The 26,652-nt window shown below is 45.1% G+C and overlaps 2 pseudogenes across 2 annotated transcripts in view; both read right to left on the bottom strand.

Annotated features, from left to right (window-relative positions):
- The window catches only part of LOC123781782 (cationic amino acid transporter 3 pseudogene), a 60,057-nt pseudogene extending 38,976 nt beyond the window's left edge, over nucleotides 1–21,081 (bottom strand). The window contains exon 1 of the transcript XR_015721620.1: nucleotides 20,994–21,081. The product of XR_015721620.1 is annotated as a cationic amino acid transporter 3 pseudogene, transcript variant X6 (transcript). The remainder of the gene's footprint in view (nucleotides 1–20,993) is intronic.
- Nucleotides 1,225–21,118, bottom strand: LOC148107787 (cationic amino acid transporter 3 pseudogene; annotated as a pseudogene). Its single transcript, XR_015721614.1, has 3 exons — nucleotides 20,994–21,118; nucleotides 7,669–7,836; nucleotides 1,225–3,328 (listed from the first exon to the last, which is right to left on the bottom strand). The product of XR_015721614.1 is annotated as a cationic amino acid transporter 3 pseudogene (transcript).
- Between the last annotated feature and the right edge of the window lie 5,534 nt (nucleotides 21,119–26,652).

A 26,652-nucleotide genomic window follows, 5' to 3' on the forward strand; every position in this document is an offset into this window, starting at 1 on the left:
ATACCCTCTAGGTCCATCTATGTTCTTGACAAATGGCAGGATTCCACTCTTTTTTATGACTCGGTAACATTTCATCACACACACACACACACACACACACACATCTTTATCCATTCATCTATCAATGGACACTTGGGTTCTTCCATATCCTGGCTTTATAATGCTTCAATAAACAGGGGGGTGCATGTACATTTTTTAATTTGTACAACTAAAAAGATTTGCACTGAAAAGGAAACCATCAACAAAACAAACAAATAAATCTGATAGAGAAAAGATATTTTCAAATGATGTATCCAATAAAGGGTTAATACTGAAAATAAATAAAGAACTTATCTAATTCAACACCAGAAAAACAAATAATCCAATTAAAAATGGACAGAGGTCCTGAATAGGCATTTTTCCAAAGAACACATATATATGACCAATAAACACAAGGAAAGATACTCTGCATCACTGATATTCAGAGAAATGTAACACTAGAATGAGATATCACTTTACACCTGTCAGAATGGCTAAAATAAAAAAGACAAGAAAAACAACTGTTGGACAGATTATGGAGAAAAAGGAACCCTCATGTGCCATTGTGAAACTGCATCAAGTGCAGCTACTGGGAAACAGCACAGAGGTTCCTCAAAAAATTAAAAATAGAACTACCATATGATCCAGTAGTTCTGCTACTGAACTTTTTAAAAAGTAATCTCTACACCCAAAGTGGGGCTCTAACTCACCACCCTGAGATCAAGAGTCACATCCTCTACCAACTGAGCAAGGCAGGCATCCTGCAACTACTGGATATTTAACCAAAGAAAATAAAAACATTTTTCTAGTTTCTTTTAATGATTATTTTAAAAAATAAAAATGGTAATAATCATGTTTTAAAGCCAGTAACCATCTATGGACACAATTGAAAAGTAGGCAAGTAAAAAAGGGAGAGACAGAGAGGAAGGAAGGAAAGATACATGCTTCAGTCCACAATAAATACAGAGCTATATTAGCGTTCAACGACCAACATGCATGGGAGGCCTGGTTTTCCATGTGCTCAAGAGTACTCCCCATTATTGTGTAGGGGACCAGACTGCATTCAGTGCGATGATGTCAAACCATATATATACTAAGGGGCGCCTGGGTGGCTCAGTCATTAAGCGTCTGCCTTCAGCTCAGGACGTGATCCCAGAGTCCTGGGATCGAGCCCCGCATCGGGCTCCTCCACTGGGAGCCTGCTTCTTCCTTTTCCACTCCCCCTGCTTGTGTTCCCTCTCTCACTGGCTGTCTCTCTCTCTGCAAATAAATAAATAAAATCTTTTTTTAAAAAAACACCCATATATGTACTGAAACTGCTGAGTTCAAGGTCGACAGTTTTGGCCCTAATTTCAGTGGAGTTGAGCAACCAGGCTTTGGTGGATCCCATAGCCGAAGTAGATTGAAAACCCAATCAGCATCCAGACACCAACTTGGGCCCAGGTGGCAGCTGTCATCTGCATCATAAGGTAAACATTCACGAAGATGCTCAGGAGTGGGAGGAGAGGCAGAGCAGGGACCTTAAAGGGAAGGGGAGTGGAGCTCTGTGGCTGTCTCCAGATGACCCCAGCGAGCCCAATGATGAGCACCAGGAGAAGCACAACCACTGTGATCGGACCTGGGTCTCCAGAAAGCAGACCTGGCCAGTGGGCCAGCACCAGGCAGAGAAGAGTCAGCAGCAGAACAAGCAGTGAGGAGCAAACATAGACAACCCTGCCAGAGAGTGGAGTGGGGGTGGGGCTGCCTGGAAAAAACAGTCCCCGTAGAGTCAGCCTTACTGCTGCAGGTTCATTCTCCTCCTGCACCTGCTCTTCATTTCCCCTATTTCTCCTCTCAGGCTGATACCTGATGGTGAGAACACAAATAGCAACAAGGGAGTGAGGTATCAAGGACCCAACTGAACTGAGATCTACAAGATCAGTGAATCCAAAGAAGAAAGCCATGATTGCTGCGATAATGCAAATGATCGTAACAGTCACGATGCGGGTGTATGTGCTGTAAATGATTCTGGCAAAGACAGGGAACAAGAGGCCATCCTGTGCCATCATGGATAATATACTATATATGGGTAAGGTAAAGTGAAAGATGCGTAAAGTAAGAATAAAGAAAAATCCACAAGCCACAACGTAGTAGGCAGGTGCCCAGCCAATATGGAGAAACACTTCAAGCAAGATGCTCCCAGGTTGGAGCTGGTAGTAAGGCACCATAAGTGTAAGTGCAGCAGAGACACCAAAATACACCAAAATGCAGATGAGCTGTGAAATCACAATGCCCATGGGGATGGAACGATGGGGATTCTTGGCTTTTTTGACTTCGGTAATAATATATTCAAAACCTATAAATGCATAGAAACAGGTAGCTGCTCCACGGAGAATCCCCTGGAAGCCAAAAGGCATGAATCCTCCAGAACCCAGAGGGCCCAAGTCAGAGGTATCATTGAGTCCAGCCTTTAAGTAGTCCTCTTCTGTGAGCTTCCAGTTGTTCAGATCCCCCTTTATGAAGCCAGAAATGATGACAAAACCGAGAACCAAAAGGTTCACCAATGTTAATGATTTGAAAACCTGGGAAGACCAAAGAAGATACAAAATCTCCAATTCTGTGAGCAAGAATATAAGACCCAGAACAAAGATGCCTAGATATTCTGAAAAGACATGGGAAATATATGGTGAGATGTTCTCAAGCAGGGTCTCAGATAACCGGTTCCCACGCAGGTTGTCAAAAACTAACATCCATGCCCGGATAGACATGACTGAATCAGCAACAATGGAGAGGATGAGGTTCCAGCCAGTGATGAAAGCCCAGAGTTCACCCATAGTGACATAGGTGTAGAGATATGCAGAGCCAGGATGGGGAACCCGGGCACCGAACTCTGCATAGCACAGCCCAGCCAACAATGAAGTTAGGCCTGCCACCAAAAAGCAGATCACAGTGGATGGTCCTGCTTGACTGCTGACCACCTCACCAGCAAAGATAAATACACCTACTCCCATTGTGCGGCTCACACTCATGGCCACTAAATTCCAGGTGCTCAGGTATCTGTATTTGTCATCCTCAGTCTGATCTTCCTCCAGTGTATATCTGTGAACCAACTTTTGACCAAATCTGTGAAGTGCCTGACGCAGCATTCCAGCTAGAATTGAGGAGCATTCCAGGATCAGAGAGCTGTAGCAATAAAGAGAGCTGAGAGTCTCCGGTCTGGTTCAGTAGTCAGAGTTAAACTGAGATGGGTTGGAGCTGCCAATTTCCTTTGCTCAGGCTTCAAATATGCTGCTTTGTATTTCTTCTGGTGTGCGCTGTCCCTCCATAATGCCTAATAAACAATAAATATTAACTGAACGACAGTGGCTTAACCAACCAACCAAAGCTCAGAAGTCCCATGTCACCTGTTGCATTCCAAAAATCACAGAAACTGACACCAATGGACATCATAGAAAAAATCAACCTGCTTTCCCCACAGAAAAAGTGACAAATATCTCCCAACATTTTGTTTTCTTCTTAAGATTTTATGTATTTATCAGAGAGAGAGAGAGCACACAAGTGGGGGTAGGGGCAGAGGAAGAGGGAGAAGCAGACTCCCTGTTAAGCAGGAGGCCTAAGACAGGGCTCTATCCCAGGACCCCAGGATAATGACCTGAGCCAAAGGCAGACACTTAACCAACTGAGCCACCCAGGAACTCCCCCAGTTTTCTCCTTTTTTACACACCACATGACATAATCCTACTTGGGTTCATCTAACTCGTGTATCTTTATGTACTAATTAAGCTATAAGACACAATAGGGCATGAATATGTATTCCGCAATAGTCTCACTTGGGATGTGTGCACAGTACTTGAGCATAAGCTATGACACATCAATTCACTGACTAGATGCCTCGTTGCAATTACAGAGCCATCTTTTAAATATCATCTGAGTTTAAAATACAAATATTGGTCCCCAGGTTTTAAAACCCTTGGCCCCAACATTAGCTAGCCAAGGTCAGATGGTATTGTGACTCCCTTTCTCCTCATTCTGATGGCCAAGAATGTAGAGTCCACCCCTTCCCTTTACCCTTATAGGCCCACAGGGGCGCTGTGAATAGAGGAAAAGGAAGAAAGGGGCAGGGCCTTCATAACTACCTGCAAGAAGGAGAGGACCAGACAGTCTGGTAAGGAAACACTGGAGAAATGGGGTCAGCAGCCAACCCAGGGTCCATGACTGAGAAGGGAGAGGGGACAGAAAGGTGTTTTTATGAATTCTGACTTTCAATACACCCCACCCAACACACACTGTGCTCTATACACACCCTGTGCCATCTGTGATGTCAGCTGCTAAGGGTCTGGAGAAACTGCCCTGTTCTGTGAGCTTGTATTAAAACATTCATTTATAACTCCCGATTAGTTTTTCACAAGGAGATATTTTGAACTCTCATGAATCGTTGTCTGAATATGCTAAATATATTTTCTTAATGAGGGCACACCACTTGTGGTTCTTCTTCCCCCTCCTCCCCTGCTGCTCTTCAAATGGCCCCCTTCTCAAGGGGAGCAATGCTTTGGATGAGCAATTCACAGCAATGTCCCAGAAATGAGTAGCGGAGAACAGAAAGAACATAGCCATGCAGCCCCCACTCTCCTCCTGACTCAGGCTTTGGTTTTGCGAGAATTTGGGAACTGTTGCCAGAGTTATTTAAAGATAGAAAGATCTGGGGCGCCTGGGTGGCTCAGTTGTAAGCATCTGCCTTTGGCCCAGGGCGTGATCCCAGGGTCTGGGGATCGAGCCCCACATCAGGCTCCTCCACTGGGAGCCTGCTTCTTCCTCTCCCACTCCCCCTGATTGTTTTCCCTCTTTTGCTGGCTGTCTCTCTCTCTCTGTCAAATGAATAAATAAAATCTTTAAAAAAAATAAAGATAGAAAGATCAAGTCAAACCGAAGTCTTCTCTATAGATGATCTCTATAGATGATCAAAAGGAAACCTTGGGTTATGGGGGACCAGACCTTCTGTCTAGAAATCCATCTAGACCCCTTATTTGTCACTCACCAGTTCCAATGTTATTATTTACCAACAAGCACATGAGATAGATAAGAAGGGTCAATTCTTTTTTTTTTTTAATTTCAAGTTAGTTAACATATAGCATATTATTAGTTTCAGGGGTAGAAGTTAGTGATTCATCAGTTGCATAGAACAGCCAGTGTTCATTACATCATGTGCCCTCCTTAATGCTCATCACCCAGTTACCTCATCCTCACACCCACTTCCCTTCCAGCAACCTTCAATTTGTTCCCTATAGTTAAGAGTTTGCTTCTTTCTCTGTTTTTATCTTATTTTATTTTTTCTTCCTTTCTCCTACATTCATCTGTTTGGTTCTTAAATTCCACATATTAGAGCAATAATATGGTGTCTTTCTCTGAATGACTAATTTCACTTAGCATAATACACTCTAGTTCCATCCACATCATTGCAAATGGCAAGATTCATTCTTTTTTATTTTAAAGATTTTATTTATTTATTTGACAGAGATAGAGACAGCCAGCGAGAGAGAGAACACAAGCAGGGGGAGTGGGAGAGGAAGAAGCAGGCTCATAGCGGAGGAGCCTGATGTGGGGCTCGATCCCATAACGCCGGGATCACGCCCTGAGCCGAAGGCAGGCGCTTAACCGCTGTGCCACCCAGGTGCCCCAAGATTCATTCTTTTTGATGGCTGAGTAATATTCCATCATATATATATATATATATATATATATATATATATATATATATATATGCCACATCTTCTTGTCCATTCATCCGATGATGGACATCTGAGCTCTTTCCATAGTTTAGTTATTATGAATGTTGCTGCTATAAACATTAGGGTGCATGTGCCCCTTGCAATCACTATTTTTGTATCCTTATGTATCCTAGTAGTGCAATTGGTAGGTCATAGGGTAGCTCTAATTTTTTTTAATTTTATTATGTTATGTTAGTCTCCATAGTACATCATTAGTTTTTGATGTAGCATTCAATGATTCATTGTGTATAACACCCAGTGCTCTATTTTCAACTTTCTGAGGAACCCTCATACTGTTTTCCAGAGTGGCTGCACTAGTTTGCATTCCCATCAAGTGAGGGTCAATTCCTAACTCATGGAAACTTTCTACACTACAAATGTGATTCAGGTGTCCCCCACCCACCCCCAGACTTCAAACCCTTCAGTGTTTCCTCACTGCCTTTCCTTCATAGTACTTCTTTCCTTAATAACCTGACCTGTGCTTAATTCCTCCAGCCTCATCCCTTGCCCAGTTCCTGCTCCAGCGGCGAAATTCTGCACTTACCCTGTTCCCTTGTCTCTAATGCCCTTTGGGCCTTTGCTTAACTACTCCTATTTCTCTTTCAGTTCCCAGCTCAGCAGTTGCTTCTCCAGGAAGCCTCCCCTGACCCTTATGCTGCCCTTCCTATGTGCTCACATAGCACCAGGCTCCCCCCATGTGCCACTGATCCTAATGTATCCAAATTCCAGGTCAGCTGCCTATCTCCTCCATCAGACTGTGAGGTGGGTGCTCAATAAATATGTGTTGAACAAATGACCAAACTGAGAAGCAAAACCTGAAAGAGCACATAATCTGGAATACCTATGTACTGGACATTGAGATGCGTACTTTGTAGTCAAGCAACCTGTATAAATAAGCCTGGATCAGGTAAAGATATAAAAGGTATTACAATTCCTAGCATAAGGCAATCAAAAGGAGAAGTGTGGAGGGAAAACCAACTGTGGTAAAACCTTGACTGCACATCATTCATGGCAAGTATGAGCAACACAGGGTAAAAAAGAATTGTTTGCCTTTGAGGACATTTGTTTAAAAATATCAGGCTGCCTAGGGTTATAGGCAACCAACAACCCACACCCAGTTAGAGAATTCCCACTTTTTTGAAGGCATCATGCTGAGGCCGTATAATCTAGGTAGGATGTCCTAAGGCAGAGGTTCTCACTTTGGGGGACAGAGGCAGGCATAATGAAGACACCTGGGGAACATTTTCAAACTTCAGACCCTCTCCCTCTGGAGATTCTTGTCCACTAGCCCTGCACTTCCCGTGAGTGCTCTAAACCACCCCAACTGACATGAAATTGTTCTCAAGTTCAAGGGGAGGAGACTGTAAAAGCTTCCCTCACAGGAAGGCAACACAGTTTAGTAGTTAGGAGTGAGGCTCTGTATGTACACGGTTCAAGTTCATTCACAACTCAACCTCACAGCTGGTGACTCTGGACAAATTAGTTCACCTCTCAGGGCTTTAGTTTCCACGACACTCAAATCAGAGTAAAAGTAAATACTTCACAGGCTAGTTGTGAGGAGTAAGGGAAATGATGTCTGTAAAGTACTTAGCTCAGTGCCTAACAAACAATATGATCTTAATATTATCTACCTAATAGTTCATATTGAAATCTGATCCAAAGTCCCCAAATGTCAATAATCAATTAATTAGCCTTTATAAATGTCTTGTCTCAAAATCACCTATTAAAACTCAAGCCTGTTAGTTAGCCCTCATAAGATGATGAAATCAGTTTTATTCCATATAATTTGCCTTGAAACCCTAAAACCCTAAGCTCTCTAATTAGACATACATGCTGGTATTAAACACTTGGGGTCCTAGGCTCACTGAGTTAGATCAGGCAATGAAAAACGCAAGGCTTGTGGTACCTGGCTGGCTTTGTCACTTAAGTGGCCAATTTTTAATTTTGGCTAAGGTGATGATCTCAGGGTCTTGGAATTGAGCGCCACATTCGTGCTCAGCGTGGAGTCTGCTTGAGGATTCTCTCTTCCTCTCCCTCTGCCCCCCTCACACTCCTTCTTTCTCTCTCTCTCTCCCTAAAAAAAAAAAAAGAACAGAAAACCGCAAGACTCAAATATGATCATCGTCGTCATCATCATCATCATCATCATCATCATCTGTGCCTATGGATACCTCCTGTTATTTCTGGAAGGGCAGTGCTGAGTACTACAGAGTAAAAGCAATGACTATTATGGCAGAAATGCTGGGTGTTCAACTTGGTCCTACCACGTGACTTCCACATGAACTTGGAAAATTTGCTCTATTTCTCTAAGCCTTAGTCTCCTCATCCACAAAGGACCTTAGTTGACCTCCCTCACTGGGTCAGCATGAATATTCAATGAGAAGATACAAACCATCAGGCACTGCTGGTGGGAGCATCACTGGGGCCACCATCCTGAAGCACAATCCCAGTGGAATTAAGAATGCACACACCCTCCCACCCTGCAATCCCTCTCCAAGGTGCACACCCCAAGGAAACTCTCTCCTGAGTCCATAAGGAGCCCACGTGAGCACGTTCATCACAGGACTGTTTGTGGTGGCAGAAGTGGGAGCTATGCCAGTGACTGTTACTAGGGGAATATGTAAGTAAAATGTGCCATGTGTACACAGTGAAGTACTACACAGTAGTAAGAGATAATAAAATAGATTTACAGAGAGCAACGTGGATTGATCTCAGAAACAATGTTAAGTAGGGAAGTAAAAGCAGGATGAGGTATATAGCACAATGTCATTCATGTACTTTTTAAAATGGTCAAAAAATGCTGCAGATGTGTCAAGGATACACATGGATCTGTTAAAAAGATCTCCTACTCCTCAAAATCTTCCACTAGTTTCCCATTTTATTCAGGGTAAAACCGAAGTCTGCATTTATAATGACCTACAGAGTCCTACAGTATTTGTCACTGACCTAGGTACCTCTGAGCCTTCTGGTTCTCTCTCTTCCCACTCATTTTTTCTAACCACTGGCCTCCTAACCATTCTGGCCTCCTAACATACCAGGCAAGACCCCCTGTCAGGGCCTTTGCACTGGCTGTCCCCTGTAACCACTTCTGGACCAGACAGCCACATGGTTGCTCTTTTAACTGCATTTGGTAAAACAGCACATTTGTAGCATGGCCTTCCTGAATCACCCCACATACAACTGCACTCTTCTCTTAACCACCCACAACAGACCTGATCCTCAGCCCTTCTTTTCCCATAGCACTGAACACTATTTAAGATACTATATGTTTTACTGATTTGTTCATGATTTGTCTCACTGTAGAAGAATGAAAGCTCCAAGAAAGCAGGACTTTTTTTTTCTCCACTGTTTTGCTCCTGGCTGTATTTCCTGCATGTACAACTGTGCCTGACACACAGCACTGTATTTGTTGAGTGGATGAATGTATATAAATACACATATAGAACATGAACTGGAAGAGCATTTGTTAAATACACTAGAGCAAGTGCCTGCTGTGAGAAGAAATGAGAAGAGAGAAAATAATGAAATGGGAAAATAAAATGCATTGAAAAGGGGCCTGACAGAAAGCCATGGTGCAAACGCGCCATGACTGAGGGAGGGACTGACACACTCTGTGCACTGCAGATTCAACACAGGAATTGCAGGGGATAATACTGTGAGAGGACCTGGTACAGGCTGATAATAGCAGGCACTCAATAACTTTAAATTGAAGGGAAACCAGAATCCTGTAATCATCAGGATATGGAGAATATAAAGAATAAATTCCTGCTAGAAAGAGGGTTAAGAACAAGGAAGACGGGGCACCCATCCTATTAATTCCCTCTGAACCCATTTCCCTTCTCCCGATTCCTCTTTCTTTTTCAGCTCCTTCAACTGTCCTTGGAGGTTCCTGCAGTTGGCACTTAGGATGCCTGTACCACATTTCTCTCTCTGGGGAACCATCCCCAGCTACCTACCTCCCAACAAAGACACACAGTGGTTCTTAAAATGTGTTGAATCACAGACCCCTCTGAGGTTGGTCACATCAAAAAAATGTCATACACTTTTCTAAGGTCCATCCATAGACCCTGAGCAGGAATCCCAGAAGAGGACCATCTGAATGGCAGGATCTGAGAGGGGTTAATTTTGATAAATTCTATTTCCCTCAACAGGGTTGTGCAGGGTGGTCCTTGCACTCTTTCCACTTTTACTGAAGATGAAGGAAAGCGGGCCTACAGACAAAGTATATAAAAATACCAGAGAAGCAACTGAAAGAACAAAACATCTGGGAATTAAATAATCATATTTTATGACTCCAACAGAAGCAAGCAGTACAAACAAATGAAGAAGCAAACTTCTAGAAGAGAAAGCAAACTCATGATTGGGAATCCTGAGAAAGCCTACCACAAATCCAGCTTATAACGACACAGAGAAACATAGTCCTCAAAACGCCATGTTCAGAAATGCCCTTTTTCTGTGCAATGATCTGTGATTATTCCAGTGGTTTCTATTCAGTCTACACTCTCTGACCCATTTGTCACAGCCCCAACCTAATTCTCCCCCTACCCTCAAGCCCATCATCTCTTTCCTAACTCAGCTCCTCACATCCTGACTTACCCTTCCTGTGATGAGCCTGTGGCCTGGGTAAGTTACCTGCCCTGCCAGGGACAACCTCCTCACTCCTTTCTGTCCAGTCTTGACACCCTAGCTCTTCTCAACCCTATTCTACAACCTTCTTCCCCACATCTAGGAAGCCTTTCCTGAGCCATCCTGACTGATCCCCATCTCCAACCTTCCTCCCTTTCCTGCCATCACTTACAGCCCTTCCTGATGCTCACCTGAAACAAATTTTCCCTATCTATCAGCTTGTGTCCTGGTGTGTCACTTAAATTCCTTTACAGTCTAAAAGCTTCCAGAGTTCAGGGCCAGGATCCAGATACCTCCTCTTCCTGAATTCCACACTCCCACCCCAACCTGCACTACTCAGGACAAGGATCTGCTCATGATTGTAGCAAGCAACCTAAAGAAGCTTTTAGGACAGAGAAAATGAATGCAGAGAAGTATTGACTGACTACTATATCTTGAGTTCCCTGAAGTAATTTTTTTTAATGAGAAAGGGCCAAACTGAGGAGGAAACAGGAGACTGGAACATGCTCAATCATCAGCGTGTTCCGAGGACATTTCCTAATAAGGGCCCTGGGTCTGTGAATCTCACTTTAATTAAAAAACAATCACTTCCAAAGGAGGTTCTTGCTCAGGAGAGGTGCTTAAAGAAATGTAGAGAGGGGCCAGGGAACATGAAGCCAGCTTGTATGAATTCCATCATGGCCCCAGGCTCTGCACTTCCCTCCATCCTTCCCTGTTTCTCTCATTCTCTGAGCTTCTTCCAAACTCCAAAACGAAAGATCCATTCCAAGTATCCCAGAAGTCCTGTTAAATCCAACAACCCACCACTGAATTACAGAATGTCTTGCTTTCCCAGTCAGCCCAGTCCACTTTCCTTTTTCCTGGAGGTCACTGTGTTCACTCTTCTGTCTCTGAGAAGGGTACTGCCCTCACTCTGGACCTTTCCTGCCAAAACATTTGTCCAAGGCAGTAAGTTCCACTGGATCCTGCCAATCAGGAAGTAGGCCTTGTGGCTCCTCCCGAATAGCTTCAAAGTTGGTTTGGAACCAGTTGCTTTGCTAGGAGTCTGATAAAGACTTGAGAGGAAGGTTAATGAGAGTGTTAAATGATTATTTTTTAAGTCCTCAAAGTTTCAGAGACATGAACTATAAACTCAACATCTCCAGAGATTAGAGCAATTTCTTTGTATCTAAGCACAGCTCCTTCCTGATCCCAAGGAATATAAATTCTCTCATCCTCCTTAAAATTTCCAGACAATGAAAACCCCAGAGACACTCAACCAGTGGCTCCCAAAGAAGTATAAGGTTTTTTGGATAACTGAGCTTCCCCAGAGTTTCTGAATTTCTAACTTAGCACCCTACAACTCTGGTAGGGGGCAGTCAGGAATACAGTAGTAGAGATTTTGAGTTCAGGGCAAGAGCTTGAAATAATAGTAAGTGTGATGCTTGAAATCCAGCATGAAAAATGTTCAAAATCATTAGCCATCAGGGAAATTCAAATCAAAACCACACTAAGATAACACCTTACGCCAGTTAGAATGGCAAAAATTGACAAGGCAAGAAACAACACTTGTTGTAGAGGATGTGGAGAAAGGGGATCCCTCCTACATTGTTGGTGGGAATGCAGGTTGGTGCAGCCACTCTGGAAAACAGTGTGGAGGTCCCTTAAAAAGTTAAAAAATGAGCTACCCTATGACCCAGCCATTGCACTACTGGGTATTTACCCCAAAGATACAGATGTATTGAAGAGAAGGGCCATATGCACCCCAATGTTCATAGCAGCATTGTCCACAATAGCTAAATCATGGAAGGAGCCGAGATGACCTTCAACAGATAACTGGATTAAGAAATTCTGGTACATATATACAATGGAATGTTACTCAGCTATTAAAAAGAATGATTTCTCAACATTTGCTGTAACATGGATGGCACTGGAGGAGATAATGCTAAGTGAAATAAGTCAAGCAGAGAAAGACAATTATCATATGTTTCTCTCATCTATGGAACATAAGAACTAGGAAGATCGGTAGGGGAAGAAAGGGATAAAGAAAGGGCGGGGGTAATCAGAAGGGGGAATGAAGCATGAGAGGCTATGGACTCTGAGAAACAAACTGAGGGCCTCAGAGGGGAGAGGGGTGGGGGAATGGGATAGGCTGGTGATGGGTAGTAAGGAGGGCACGTATTGCATGGTGCACTGGATGTTATACGCAACTAATGAATCATTGAACTTTACATCAAAAACCAGGGATGTACTGTATGGTGACTAACATAATATAATAAAAAATCATTAAAAAATATTATTATAAGAAAAAAATAGTAAGTGTGGTGCATGTGTACATTAACACTTTCATAGTGGAAACAGGTCAGAATACATATGAAAAGGTAAACAGAGCAAAAGCCACCATGAACCCTGGGTCCAGTCTCCTATCTAAGTGTTGAGTAAATTAGTTGGCACAACCAAATGAAAAATGGAATCTTCCCATCTTCTCTTTCTGTTTGTGCCTTCTCTAGAAGTCTGTGTCCAATCATGATCCTTCATTTATTCATTCAACAAATAGACCAATCCTCATTTATATAAATGTGAATAAAGCAAAGAAAAACACAAACATTTCTCCCATCAAGTTGCTTACATTTCTGCAGTAGGAAGCAAACAAAAAACAAATAAGTAATAGGAATATATATTGTGTTTAATTTTCACAGTGCTGCAGAGGAAAGGAAAGTAAGAAAATATTAGGGGATGCTCAGAATGGGTGCTGTGATTTTGAAATGGGTGGTCCCGTCAGCCTTACCTTCACACTGTTGTGCAACCATCACCACCATCCATCTCCAGAACTTGTTCATCTTCCTCAGCTGAAACTGTATGCCCATTAAACAGTAGCTCCCTATTCTTCCATCCTCACAGCCCCTGGCAACCATCATTCTACTTCCTGTGCCGGAATTTGACTACTCTAGGTACCTCATATAAGTGGAATCGTACAATATTGTCCTTTTATGACCAGACCAGCTTATTTCACTTAGCATAATGTCTTCAAGGTTCATCCATGTTGTAGTATGTGTCAGAGTGTCCTTCCTCTTTAAGATTGAATAACATTCCATTGAGTATATGTCCCACATCTTGCTTATCCGTCCATCCACTGATGGGCATGTGGGTCGTCTACCTTTTAGTTGTTGTGAATAATGCTGTCTTGAATACGGGTGTACCAATATCTTTTTTAGTCCCTGCTCTCAATTCCTTGGGATATAAATCCAGAAGTGGGATTGCTAGATCATAGGGTAGCTGTATATGTAATTTTTTGAGAAATCTCCATACTGTTTTCCATGGTGGCTGCACCATTTCACATTCCCACAAGCAATGCACAAGCATTCCACTTTCTTCCTATCTTCACTGATATTCATTATTTTTTTATTAATAGCAGCCATCTTAATGGGTGTGAAGTGGTACTTGACTATTTTTGAGGAATAACAAGGAGGTGTGTAGGGCCAGGACACAGTGATTGAAGGGGAAGCAGTAGGGGATGTGGTCAGAGAGAAAGCAGGAAGCCAGATCCTTCACATAGGGTCTGAGAGTCACTGTGAGGACTTAGGCTGTTACTCTGGGTGTGATGGAAACACTAGAAAAACAGAGTTTCACATGTTGCCTACTGATTTCATGTTCTATAAAGTAAATATTGGGTTCTCAAACCTAGGAAAGGCCTCCTCCAGAGTTCGAAAACAAAGCATGAAGACAGGTTTTTTAGAGCTCCCAGTAAACGTCTGATCCTTCTGACAACACACTGAGGGCTGAACAAACTGCATTCTTGCATCTGCCTCCCTCTCTAGATGCCGAAGAAGAGATGCCATACACCCACCCATGGGGGAGCGACATGACAGATTGCTTTCACTGAAGCTATTCATTGTCTGGATTATCTATAGGTAGAACTCCATCAGTTAAAAATAATCAAAAGCCATTTTAGTATCGTTCACTCTTTTAGGTTATTCCCACCATTATTGAGGATAATCATGAGCTGACATGGAGATAAAGGGCACCTTTCCTGGAACCTGGTGAAATTAAGGACTACAAAGATAGGGGTAGGTAAAAGGGGGCAGGAACCATGTGAACCATGTGAATCAGGCACTCACAAGCCTTGCAGAATTAAATAGATGAATCCTGTCCCAGCCCAGATGCCTCAGAAAGGATTGTCAGAAATGTTTGAGATGCTCAGAGCTGGGGAGAGAGAGAGGGCCCCCAAGGGAAGCCTGAAAATACATTTTGAGAGGCAAAGAGTAGCTCTCATAATCTCCCTTCCTTCTGGGCAATAAGGATGAAAGCTTCCACATTCAAACGAAAAGTCCAAGAAATTACAGATTTTCTCAACAACAAATAATCTGGAGAGAATAGCCATCCAAAACCATTTATAAATGTTTGGAAATACACACTTGTGTGTGTGGATGGGGGAGAGATGGAGGGTAGAGAAGGAGAGAACTATGGGGCTGTCCCCACGGGGAAAGTTGGAGAGACAGAAATCAGTTTTCACTATGGCATTCTTAGGATTCAAATGGGGGTTAGGGGAGGGAAATATAGTAAAATCTGAAACCTAAATAATTAATTTCTCTCAGCAAGGTAACAAGCCATATACTTAGGTGTGTGTTGCATTTCTTTCTAGCTGAGGACTACTTTGTTCATCATCTACTCTCAACACAGTATGATCACCACCCATCCCAGGGTAAAGAGACCCCACAGCTTGCCTCACATCATACTCCCCATCTCATTTCCCTTCTTGTGGGCTCTTTACAGAAGTCCTGGGTTGCCTTCAAAAACATATAATAAAAAGGGGACTAGGATATAGGAGAAAGCAGCTCTTCCTCCACTCCTCAAGTAGAAAAATAATAGACTTAAGTTGCAGTGAAAGTCTCAGGTCATTCATTCATTCATTCAATAAATATTAAGTACCTTATGAATGCCAGTGCTCGATGCTACAAATACAATTGGGAGAAAAATCCCGTTCCCCGATTACATGGCAGTCATTGTCTTTAACAATGTTCTTATATCATATTCCTGCCCCAAATGCGTAACCTGAATGTAATGATTGAAACAATCTCTCTATAGAACAGCTTCGTACAGAAAGTTGACTTTCTATAAAACCACTGATTTACGCTGTTCAAAACTGTCAATGTCAAAAGTGACAGGTTGAGGAAACTTTGCATATTAAAGGAGAATAAAGAGACATGATCATGAGATTCAATGCAGCATGCTGGATTGCACCTGGATCAGGAAGCAACATTTTAGTATTAAAAAAAAAATCGGATAATTAGTAAAAGTTGAATATGGACCATATTCACACACACACACACACACACACACACACACACACACACACTGGAGAGAGGAAGCAAATGTGGCAAAATATTAACACTTGCTCCATCTTGGTGAAAGATAAATGGGTATTAATTACACTACTCTTGCAACATTCTGTAGGTTTGATATTTTTTGAACTAAAAAGAATGTCCCAGTAGTAAAGGTCACACATTCTTCTTCTGTGAATGTCCTTTATAAACAATCTTGCAAGCACTTTTGGTTGGCACAAAATCCACCCAGAACAATCTAGCCCCAAATCAAGAACATTAGATCAGAAGGGCAGATGGGGAGATAGAACCCTGTCTTTGATTTACAATCAAAATTGTCAGCAAGTGAAAATTCCTGGAAAGAAACCACAACCTTGGCTCATGTTACTTTAGTTATAAAAACTCAATAAACATATTGTCATTTTGTGGGACTAACACTAACTAATGCACTGGGGTCCAAGAATTGAGCTCTAGAGGCACTGGGGCACATGTGCAGAGGCTGGAGGTCAAGAAAAATGGTATTTGGCAAATAGGGGCACCAGGCATATATGCAAGATATAGGGACACATAGACAGATGGGTGAAAGAGAAAGAATTTGATGAGCTGCAGGTAATACACAGATGTTATTTCATTTAACCCCCATAACAGCCCAATGACATTATTATTATTCCACTTTATAGACCTAGAAGTTAGACAAATGTCCTAAGCTCATAGGCCAGTAAAAAGAAGAGCAGGAATTTGAACTTGGTTCTTTATTACTTCAAAGACCATGTTGTTTCTACTGCAGCATCCTACCTGCACAAAGAGTTAACACTCAAGGGTATGGCTAGTAAAGAGTATCTGAGCCAGTTCTTATCTTTGTGCCCAGGTCACTCTCTGCAATGTCTTCCCTTTTCTCCTGAACAGATCCTGTTAGGCCAGAGCTGGAAGTACTGGGATCATTAAAACTGAAAGCTCCATCTAAACCATGTTCTGCTAAAATCCAAACCTGATCTAGGACCAAAATATCTCCAGGTTGTCATTTTATTTTTTTTTAATTTTTTATTATGTTATGTTAGTCACCATACGGTACATCATTAGTTTTTGACGTGGTGTTCCGTGATTCATTGTTTGCATATAATACCCAGTGCTCCATGCAATACGTGCCCTCCTTAATACGCATCACCAGCGTTTTAGAGGCCAATAAAGATTTCAAAGCATCTCCATGCCTATTCCAATAGTTCCAGTTATGATTTTACAACTAATTGTAATTCCTGCCCACAACTTTAGCCCATCTCCTTGGCTTGGCTTTTAATGGAAATACAGGATAACAGATCTCTAGATGCCAAATATGGCACCCTCCTAGACTTCTTTCAACATCCTATTCTTTCAACATTCTACTCCAAATCTTTTCTAGTCACGACCGCATTCTTAAGAAGAAAAAGGACGATCTTCAGTGCAGTCAGGGAGTGCTAGAGTAGAAAAGGAAACCTTGATTCTCACGGTGTAAAGAAGATAGGGGTGGGGAGTAGACATTTTCTAAAATGGGAGCCCAATGGCAGGAAGATGGTTGCAATCTCCTGACAACCTGAATACCTCTACATTTGGGTTTCTCTAACCCCAGCCATCATCTGAGGCATTCAGACGTTGCCTGCACAGACCATTAGGAAATTTCTCTCACAAAGGACAGTCCCAACAATGACAAAAGAAGGTAGGAGGGAAGATGGTGCCAGTTTAATCATCTTTTTGAGCTCTCTAATTCATTTGGCCATTTGATCCCCAGACTTGGCTGCCAATCAGGAGCAGGCTGGGAATTTTTGCCAGAGAATGCAAATCTTCTTCATCCTTAACCCAGAAGAACCAGTACCAGAAAAATGTCAGCTCACCCAGTCACTCCAAAATATGATTAAGCCCATTCCAGAGATAAAAAATTCAGGGTGGTACTGGGAAAAAAGGAATTCAGCGATGTCAGATTGATTATTCTGACTTGCTTTTGTTGACAACCAGAGACCTGATCTAGTAGAATATAAAATGGGCATTAATGCTTCCCATTGTGACCCATGTCCATGACCAGCTCTGAGCTCAAAACACCTAGGGAATTATTAGTATTTATTAATCACCCATGGAAATAAACACAAACCCAATGAACATCAGGCATCAGTACTGACTTCTTTGTCTATTTTTGGATCTCCTCATTACCTTTCAAAGTTATTAAGGAATATGCATGTGAGATAAGGGATAATGGGTACATGCTATTAGTATAGGGAGATCAAGAGAGAAGATAAAGGATTGCCTTTCTATTTTAGTTTTAAAAGGAAGAAAGCTACAAATATGTCTAGAATCAAGGGGATTGACAATGCAGCCTCTAAGGATCCTGCCTTTATTCAGGGAAATCACGTAAAAATTTGGAATAAATCTAAGAAATTCCAACTTTAATCATTGCTTGTAGATAATAGAGGATCACCAACCTAGACCTCAATTCAATTCAGCTGACATGAAGTCAGACACTTAGCATCTTGTCCACACTAGACCTCATCTAGTAGGTTCATTCCTATTGTTTTCAAATATTGCATGTCCAGAGCCAGCCTCCTGCCATACTCCCTGGTCCACCATCCGGGTCCATGAAATGGTAACTCTGAGCAAAGAGATCCTCTCAGCTCTCACTTAGATTCATCCAGCAGCCTTTAGAGAGTGCCACCCTTAAAGCAGGATGAACCTCTAAATCACATTCTTCCTGATGATTACATTGCATCAGATAACTGAAGTGTGAGTGCTCTCTACTTTCCTTCTGGATAATGACACTTCCCTCAAGTCTTAAAAAGAGACACACACATGCACACACACTCCTAACCAGACCTGCAGTTTCCTGCTCTTGGTAAGTCCAAACTTCTATGATTATAGTTCTAAATATTTCTTTTCACTGTTTTTCTACCATTTACTCTTACTATTAACCTTTTGTATCTGTCTGCTTGAACAGGACAAATCTTTCTCCACACAAGTGGAGACCAAGTGCAAGACCAAAACAAGATGACCAACTTGACAAATCAGAAAAGCCTGAGCTTCTGCTTCAAGAGGTCTTCAGAAACTACATGGGCTACAAGGAACAGCCAGCATGAGATTTTCCAAAAAAGAATCAGGAAGAGACTGGAAAAAGCCAGGAAGGGTGTGAAATTAAGGGATTGGAAAGTGATGTGATACACTGATGTCAACAGTGAAAATCAATTTCTTCTCTACTTCCCTCTACGATTCTCTACACCTTTTTCTCAATCCCCAATCCTGTCAACACAGAGCACCTAATAAAAGTACTCAGGAGAAAGCAGTAGAAGGAAATCCATTTGCCTGTCCACCATGTTTTCCATAATACAACTGTAACATAGGATGGCCTTTGTGTACAATGAGAACTGATCCACATATTTTTTTCCAAGAAGCCTTACTAAACACTTTTGTTTTTTCCACCAAATCCTTCCTTTCTTAGTAAGCACAGAATCTAGAAATCCATCCAGTGATCCCATCCAACTGTATACTCTGTCTCCACTTTTAGACTAGCAGTTGTGAGTGGTCAGAGCCCATGGCTCCTTCTTCCATGTACCTCCTCCCAATAAACATTCTCAGTAATACACTACACACAATGTGGCTTAGGAAAGGCCAACTATCTCTCTGGTTATCTTCCTTCATATCCCTAATCTGTTTTTCTGTCCTCCTGTGTAAGGACTAGGCTGTCTCTGTCTATCTGTCCTCTCACCAGACTGTGCTTGGTCTTCTCATAACCATAGATAGTTGCTCCACACCACCACCTGCTCCCTTGGAAATTTAATTGTTTTGTTTTGTTTTGTTTTGTTTTGTTTTGTTTTGTTTTGTTGTAGGGAAGACACCAGATCATCTGAGTCATATGAAAGTTGTATCCTGCCTTAAAGTCCCAAGTACTTATCCAAATATAGATCCATATGACTTTTCCACCAAGACCTATCTGTCTCACCCCAGCTCAGGCAACATAATCTACAACAAAGAGCCTCTGCCGCCACTTTTTAAGGGACACTCTTTATCCCTCTTCTTTAGTTCTTTCTCATCCCCACTCTGCTTTTTTATTTCTGCGATGATAAAAAAAAAAAAAACGGGGGACAAGGATAAACCAAAAGAATAGAATACAAAAACAATATTTATCAATTTGGAATATACTTGGTGAGGTGAATTGGCCTTTCTACATGATTTTGCTTTAATTAAGGTTAAAATTATTCTGCTTTCTGGAAGCACATAACACTTATCATTTGATAATGGAGAGAAGGTGCCCAAGAACTGCTACAGGGCAAGAGAAAGACAACCTAAAAATCAACATTTGCAATATATAATCAAGAAAACGGATGTCATGCATGGATAAGTGTTGTCTGGGCTTCTGGTGTTGGCCTACTGCCCACAGTGTACATGCCACTGGGGAGAGGAGAGTGGAGAACAGTTTAAAACTCTAAGGGACTTTGAAATTAAAGAGTTGCATATATGTTTTGTGATAACAGAAAACTGCCTCTTGGAGACGCAGTATTTTAAAGACCACTAGGCAGCCACACCCCAGGGGAACTTGGTAATCTTTCCTCCTACAGCTGGACCTGGCCTATAATACATCCCCACCACAACTTTTTTGAGTAGATAAGAAAGGCAGGGAGATATCTTACAAGGTGTAAAAACAGATACCTAGCTCCTTGAGCCTGGAGGAAGAAAACCCTGAAATCCACTGTCATAATGATGAACACATTATCAAACTGTTCTGCAAAGCCCCTACCAATGTCCTCCCTAAGAAGATATGACGCAGAGTCTTTCAGACTCTGAAGTGATAAACGAGGCAAAACATGAAGGAGGCAGTAGAGCCAGGTGGAAAAATCTTCATTCGTTCAATAAATGGTCTATGCACAACATGTGCTGGGCCCTGTGGGAGAGACTAAGATGAAGAAAGCAAGCTCTGTCCCAGATGGGAAAGGAAAGGTCAGGAAGGAGGGCAGGGCAAAGAGGTGGGAAGGACACTGGAGGAGAAGCACCCAGGAATAACCTTCCCTAATTCACATTTTCCTCAGCAGAGCTGAGAACATTTCTGGCTGGAGCAGAATTGAGTGTAGGCTTCCAATCACTCTGACCCCAGTAAACCTCCCTGCCCCTCCCAAACTTGCATGGCCTCTCATTGGCACACCCCCAATCCAAAGTCTAGCTCTGGTGCCATGAAATACCCTCTGCTCAAACCCCACAGGGCTTCCACAGCCTATAGTGCTCCAAGCCCAGCCTTTTCCTCTCTGGCTCTGTTTCAGTTTTCCTGCCAACTCTATAAACAGGAGAAATCACTTACCTACGGGCTTTTTCTGTCTCAGAGGAGGGATACCTGAGAAGGAAGTGCAAGCCAAACCCAAGGAGAGGGAAGGAGCTTGGCCAAGCAGAGTCAGGACTTGGAGTAGAGCTTAACCTGGCCCTCAGGGAGTTAAGGCCCTTGGGAGGCGGGGCCCTCCTGAAGGCGGGCTATCAGGAGGAGGAGCCCCCTGAGAGGTAGTGTGTGCAAGGCTAACCCTCAGGGAGTTAGGGCCATAGGGAGGCAGAGCCATCAGGAGGCAGGGCCCTAGCAAGGCTGCATCTAAGAGAGTTGGGGCCATTGTGAGACAGGTACAGGGGAAGAGAAGGAAAGGGTGAAGGAGGTAGCTAAGCTGGAACCCAGGAGGAAAGCTGAGGTAGGCAATGGAAGACTAGTGGGGCCCTGCATGGGTGAGGAAGTGGACTGAGGCCTTGGATGGGACTTTGTGGAGACTTTGTGGGCAGCAAGATGTGAATTTAGAAGTAAATGTCCTGGATATGGAGTAGGTCCTGGCGGGCAGGAGGAGAGTGTGGGGAGCCACATGGAGGCCAGCCTGTGGTGACTTGGAGGCCAGTCCCAGATCCAGCAAAGAGTCCATCCAGCAGTTCTTTAAACAAGGACAGAAGCATCCCTCCCAGAGCTGCTTCTCCCAGAATATCCTACAGGTTCCTCTGTTACCACCATCCATCCCCACCCCCTCACTTATGTGTCAGATCACTCCAGGAATAATACTAGAAGGGAATTAGCTTAAGCTTTACCATGAGGGATTTCCTGAGACAGTCACTCAGTGTTCACAGCCTATGCTAACTGAATGTGCATTGAGCCTTGTGTTGGAGGAAGTAAAGGAAAAGATACAGTCCCTGCCTACAGAGCTGCTTATTTTAGACATTCAAAAACATAGAGCTTCCAAACCCTGAAACGGTGACCAGAGGAGGACGCCTCCTCCTTTTCAGAATGCTAATTTTCCAACAGAGGCAAGACTTGTCAGAGATGGAGACGGTGGGGTCTACTTAGACACCCGGTGCGGAGTGCACAAGTGATGGCCCAAAAAGCCAGGGGTCTCAAGGAAAAGGGGCACCACTGTTTCTACTTGATAGTGCCAAGATTCCTCTAAATCCTAGATTAAGTTCCTTAAAGAATGGGGTGGAGGTGGAGGGAGGGGAGAGAAGGGTAGCGGCAGGTCCATAAGGGGACAGAGTCTATAGTAACTATACTAAGACAGAGCATTAAATTTGGAGCAGAAAAAATTCTTCCACATTGCAGGAAGAAACTATGGGAAAATGTGCAAACCATCTTGACCCTGCCCTAACACATCTCCAGGAGGCATGGACCAAGGGCACTAATTGAGCACCTCCTGTGTTCCAGGCACTATGCTGGGTAGGGGATGAGTGGCCCAGCCAAGACTACAGAGGCAGAATTGCTAGAAGCAAAGGAGACAGGCAGAAATTGGAAAGATGGCTGTCATGACAGAGCAGTAAGGGAGGGACACCTGGGTGTTTGATCTGTGTCTGTTCCAAGAGTCCTAGGCTATCTTCCCTGCCTCAAGCTGGGATTTTCCCAGATGTGCATCTGCTTGAGGGAAAGTAGGGCAGGTGCAGGGGGAGGGTCTCTCTATCTTTGTATCTGGTCCCCAGAGCAATCCCTTCTGCTTTTTCCCTCTGTTATTAACTGGCTGTAGGGTAGAGGGTGGAAGGCTGGATGAGATACCAGGGCTCCCAGACAAGCACAAGGTAAGGAAAAGAACTGGGCCAGGCATGAGGAATGCAGAGGATGCAGAGTTGGGGCCATACGTCTCTCCTGGAGGAGGGGACAGAATGGGGGACCTGGCAGGTGGAGGCCATGCAGGTGATGTCACAGGAAGTGTCTGAACCTTGACAGGGGGGAAGAGGGAAGAGGAAAGGAGGCAGGGGTGTGAGCCAGAGACAGGGAAGAGGCTGAGAGACACAGAGATAAGAGAAGCAGGGAGAGAACTGGGAGGGAGGGCAGAGAAGGAGCAGGGGTGGGGGAGGCAGCACAGGAGACAGACAGGATAACATGCAGGGGTGACACTGAAAGGTTCAGAGGGTGAGACTCAACAGATGTGATGGGAAGAGAGACCCTCAGACACTGAGGGAGGGACATAGGGAGGGGAAGGGAGAGCTGAGGGCAGACCCAATCCTGGGACATCTCAGACCACAGAATATCTGGAGTCAGAGAGGCAGACAGACAGGCCCACAGACAGACAGATGTGCTGACAGAGATGAAGGTGAAGGAGGCCAATATGGAAGGAAGCAGAGAGGGCTGCAGGGAGGAGGAGGAGGGAGCACACAGAGAGAGAAGGAGGCAGGTGTGCAGCAGGAGGGGGAGCCAGGCCAGTGAGGGGGCTGCATATTGGCTCCAGGAGCCTCTTCCCTCTCACCTGACTCCTGCTGTAACTGGGCGCCTCTCAGGAGCTGCTGTTCCTGGATGGGTCCAGAAAGCTGAGAGAGTGAGGCTGCTGCCAGCGCTACCCAAGGGTCCCTCCCAGAGCCCACCTGAGGAATACCTCACCCTCTGAAGATGAGAGGCTAAACCACATGATTTATGGAAGAACTTTGAGCTTTAAACACAGAATTCAGTCCATGAAAGGTGTGGATGAAGAGGAGAGCCAGGAAAATGGACTCAGAACCTTTAGTCTTCCCATGACCCCTCCCAGCCCATCCCATCTCCCTCTTTCTGTCTCCCGACCTCCAGGGGCCTCCTTCCCACCTGTCCAGGCCCGTCAGCCAATTCCCCCAGCCATGGCTCCCTAGCCTGTGCGGTCCAGGCTCAGTCGTCCTCACAGCCTAGGAGGACACATCAAGGCCAGGAAGTCAGCCTCGCTCTCAGTGTCCTGCCCACCAAGCCCAGGGTCACCTTGGAGCTACAACCGTGGACATTTTATATTGTGACCCCATGTCCAGCAGACCCTGCCTCCTCCATCCCTCTACTTCCCTCACACACATTCCCCAACACACACACACACACACACACACACACACACACACACACACTCCCTCCCCTCAAGGTCACGCACTTCCTGAAGCTCTGGCTTCTCTGATCCTCTCCTCTCCATGTTCCTGCTCCTTGCTGACTAACTGAGCATCATTCTTCTTGTCTCCTCAGAAACCTTCTAGACTTCTGTGTCTGCCTCCATCTTCCCTCCTGTGGTCATTGCCTGTCTCCCATCATCTGAGTCATGGGGTCTGGTCCACTTGCCCTTGACCCACTCAGCTGACACACATTTGCTGAGGGAGCGCCCAGAGCGCTGTGTCTCCCTGTCCTGCTGTCAGCCTCCTCTCCCAGGTGTCAGGGAGCCCCCCAGGCCAGGCCCCTGCTGCTCCCTCTGGGTCTCCGCTGGGTGCCCACCACACACAGAGAGGCTGGAATGGGGGACGCACTGCTTCTGCTCCCAGGGAGAAAGGAGGGAACTGAGACAGAAACCCAGGCAGGGACACATGTGAGCCTCCACTGCCCTGTGAACCTTAGTGTCAGCGCGGCAGGCAGCTGGAGGGAATCCCTGTTTAGGGGGCCGTGCTTTCCTCTAGAAATCCCAGTGTACCTGCGTGTGTGTGTGTGTGTGTGTGTGCGCGCACGTGCATATGTGTGCACCTGCCATGCAGGGAGGGGAGAGGAGGCTGTGGGTGTGAGGTTACTGGAGTGCAGGTCCTGTCTGGAGGGGAGAGTCCTGGGGGAGCTGGACTGCAGACCCCCGGCAGCTCCTAGCATACACGGGCCCGTGACCACAGGGACAGAGGGCGGCCAGCACGGCCTCAGCAGGATGGATGCAGGTTGGCCTTTGGGCAATGCCTCCTTCCTCCCTGGGTGTGAATTTGCTGATTCACATGGGTTCCTGTGTCCTGTGGTTCAACCTAGTCCCCATCCTCCCTGCTTGTCCACACTCACGGGCATTTCCTGTGTTCAGAGCTTAGAGCATATGTTAGACTGAACCAAATGGAATTCCTGAGAGTCAGTTTTGGCTCATACAGTCTAATACATCAGTGCCAGGGGAGCAGAGTGAGGAAGGGCAGACAGTAAGAGCTCACAGTTATTGAGCGCACACTGTGTGCGAGTCTGTGGCCTTCCCAGCACAGCGCTGATGGTCACTGCAGCCCCGTGAAGGATTTCCTGCAGCCTAACAGGGATTCCCCACCTGTTACAGGTGAGTGAGTCCAGGTGAGGAGGCTACATGGGGAAGAACAGGGCTGGGATCAAACTCAGCCCCAGACCTCCTGCTTCCCCACTGCCCACCCACCAGCAGGGAAGTCCTGGCAGAGCCTGGGAGTCAGGAGGCCATGCCTGCAGCTTGAGGATAGGGAGGGAGGGGAGGAAATAGGCCACACTGGGACTCTGTGGGGGGTAGGAGAGCCCCATGGAAGGGGCGGGGCAAAGCCCTGGGACAACTTTTGAAACTGAGCAGGAGAAGGGCCAGTGTGAGAAAGAACCAGTGCAGAAACACAGGGAGGGCCTGGAGGGAACATGGGAGGTTGTGGCCCCCAGCCACGGGCAGAGCGCGGGAAGGCAGGAGCTCCTGCAGAAGGAGGCCAAGTTGGGTGTGGACAGAGCAGAAGGGTGGTGACAGGGAGGAACCAGGCTGCAGACTCTAGAGCACCAGGGAGGGAGCGATAGCAGGAGCCTAGGGAGGAAAGATAAAGTCCAGGGAAAGGATGGAGAGAAGGAGGGAGAGAGCCTGTGGAGATGTGGGCCTGAGGCTCATAGAGGGAGCTCGGGGTGGAGGCAGCTTCGGGAGAAAGGGAGCAGGAGTGGCCACAAAAGAGGCCTGAAGGGGGGAGGAAGGGACCTGGCAGAATCGGTAAAGGAGTGAAGGAGGGGCACACACACACACAAAGACAAACTCACACACAACAGACACACACCCTCACACACACACACACACACACACACACACACACACACGCACCCTCCAAGGCAACAGGGGCAATTATCTGGTGAGTGGCTCCAAGGCTCCCATGAGCACCCCCACACCAAGTCCTAAGAGGCTTTTGGAGGTGATGGAAGGTGGGTTCACAGGGCTGGGAGGAGGGGTGGGGACTGGGGATTATGAGGCAGTCCCTGTGTGTCCTTCTGTGCCTTGTAGGCCTGTGGGTGCCTGAGAGAGTGTGTGTGTGTGTGTGCGTGTGTGCACCTGCTCCGAGGAGCAGCCTGTGTATGCGGGACTGGGTGTCTGTCTGTTGGCCTTCTGTCCCTTCGTGTCAGTTTCCCCTGCAGGAAGAGTCTGACATGGTTCACAGTGTTTCTGGTCTCTGCGGGCAGAGCAGTTCGTCATTTTGCTGTTTGTCTCCTTGTCAGGACCTCAGCGGAGCAGATGGAGCCCGTGCAGGGAGAGACAACAGGGGAGGCTTGGGCAGCCAGGGCTCCCGCAGGGCCCACCCCTCCCGCAGACATGCGTGTACAAACATACACAAATACACAACACAATCCCTACACACACGCTGCCCTCCACCGAATGCAGCCAAATAAAATACACAAAATCAACAGAGACACCATCCACACATGACCACATGGAGACACACATTGCACAGAGGAGGTCAGACCAACATGCCATCATCCACACAGAGGGACACATGAGAGCCTGGGGCACAAAGCCAAAGTCACATGTTCATCTCACTCCCCTCAACACACACACACACACATACACACACAC

Source organism: Ursus americanus, chromosome 25 (assembly GCF_024610735.1).
Source record: "Ursus americanus isolate L20-20 chromosome 25, mUrsAme1.1.p, whole genome shotgun sequence".
Classification (NCBI taxonomy): domain Eukaryota; kingdom Metazoa; phylum Chordata; class Mammalia; order Carnivora; family Ursidae; genus Ursus; species Ursus americanus.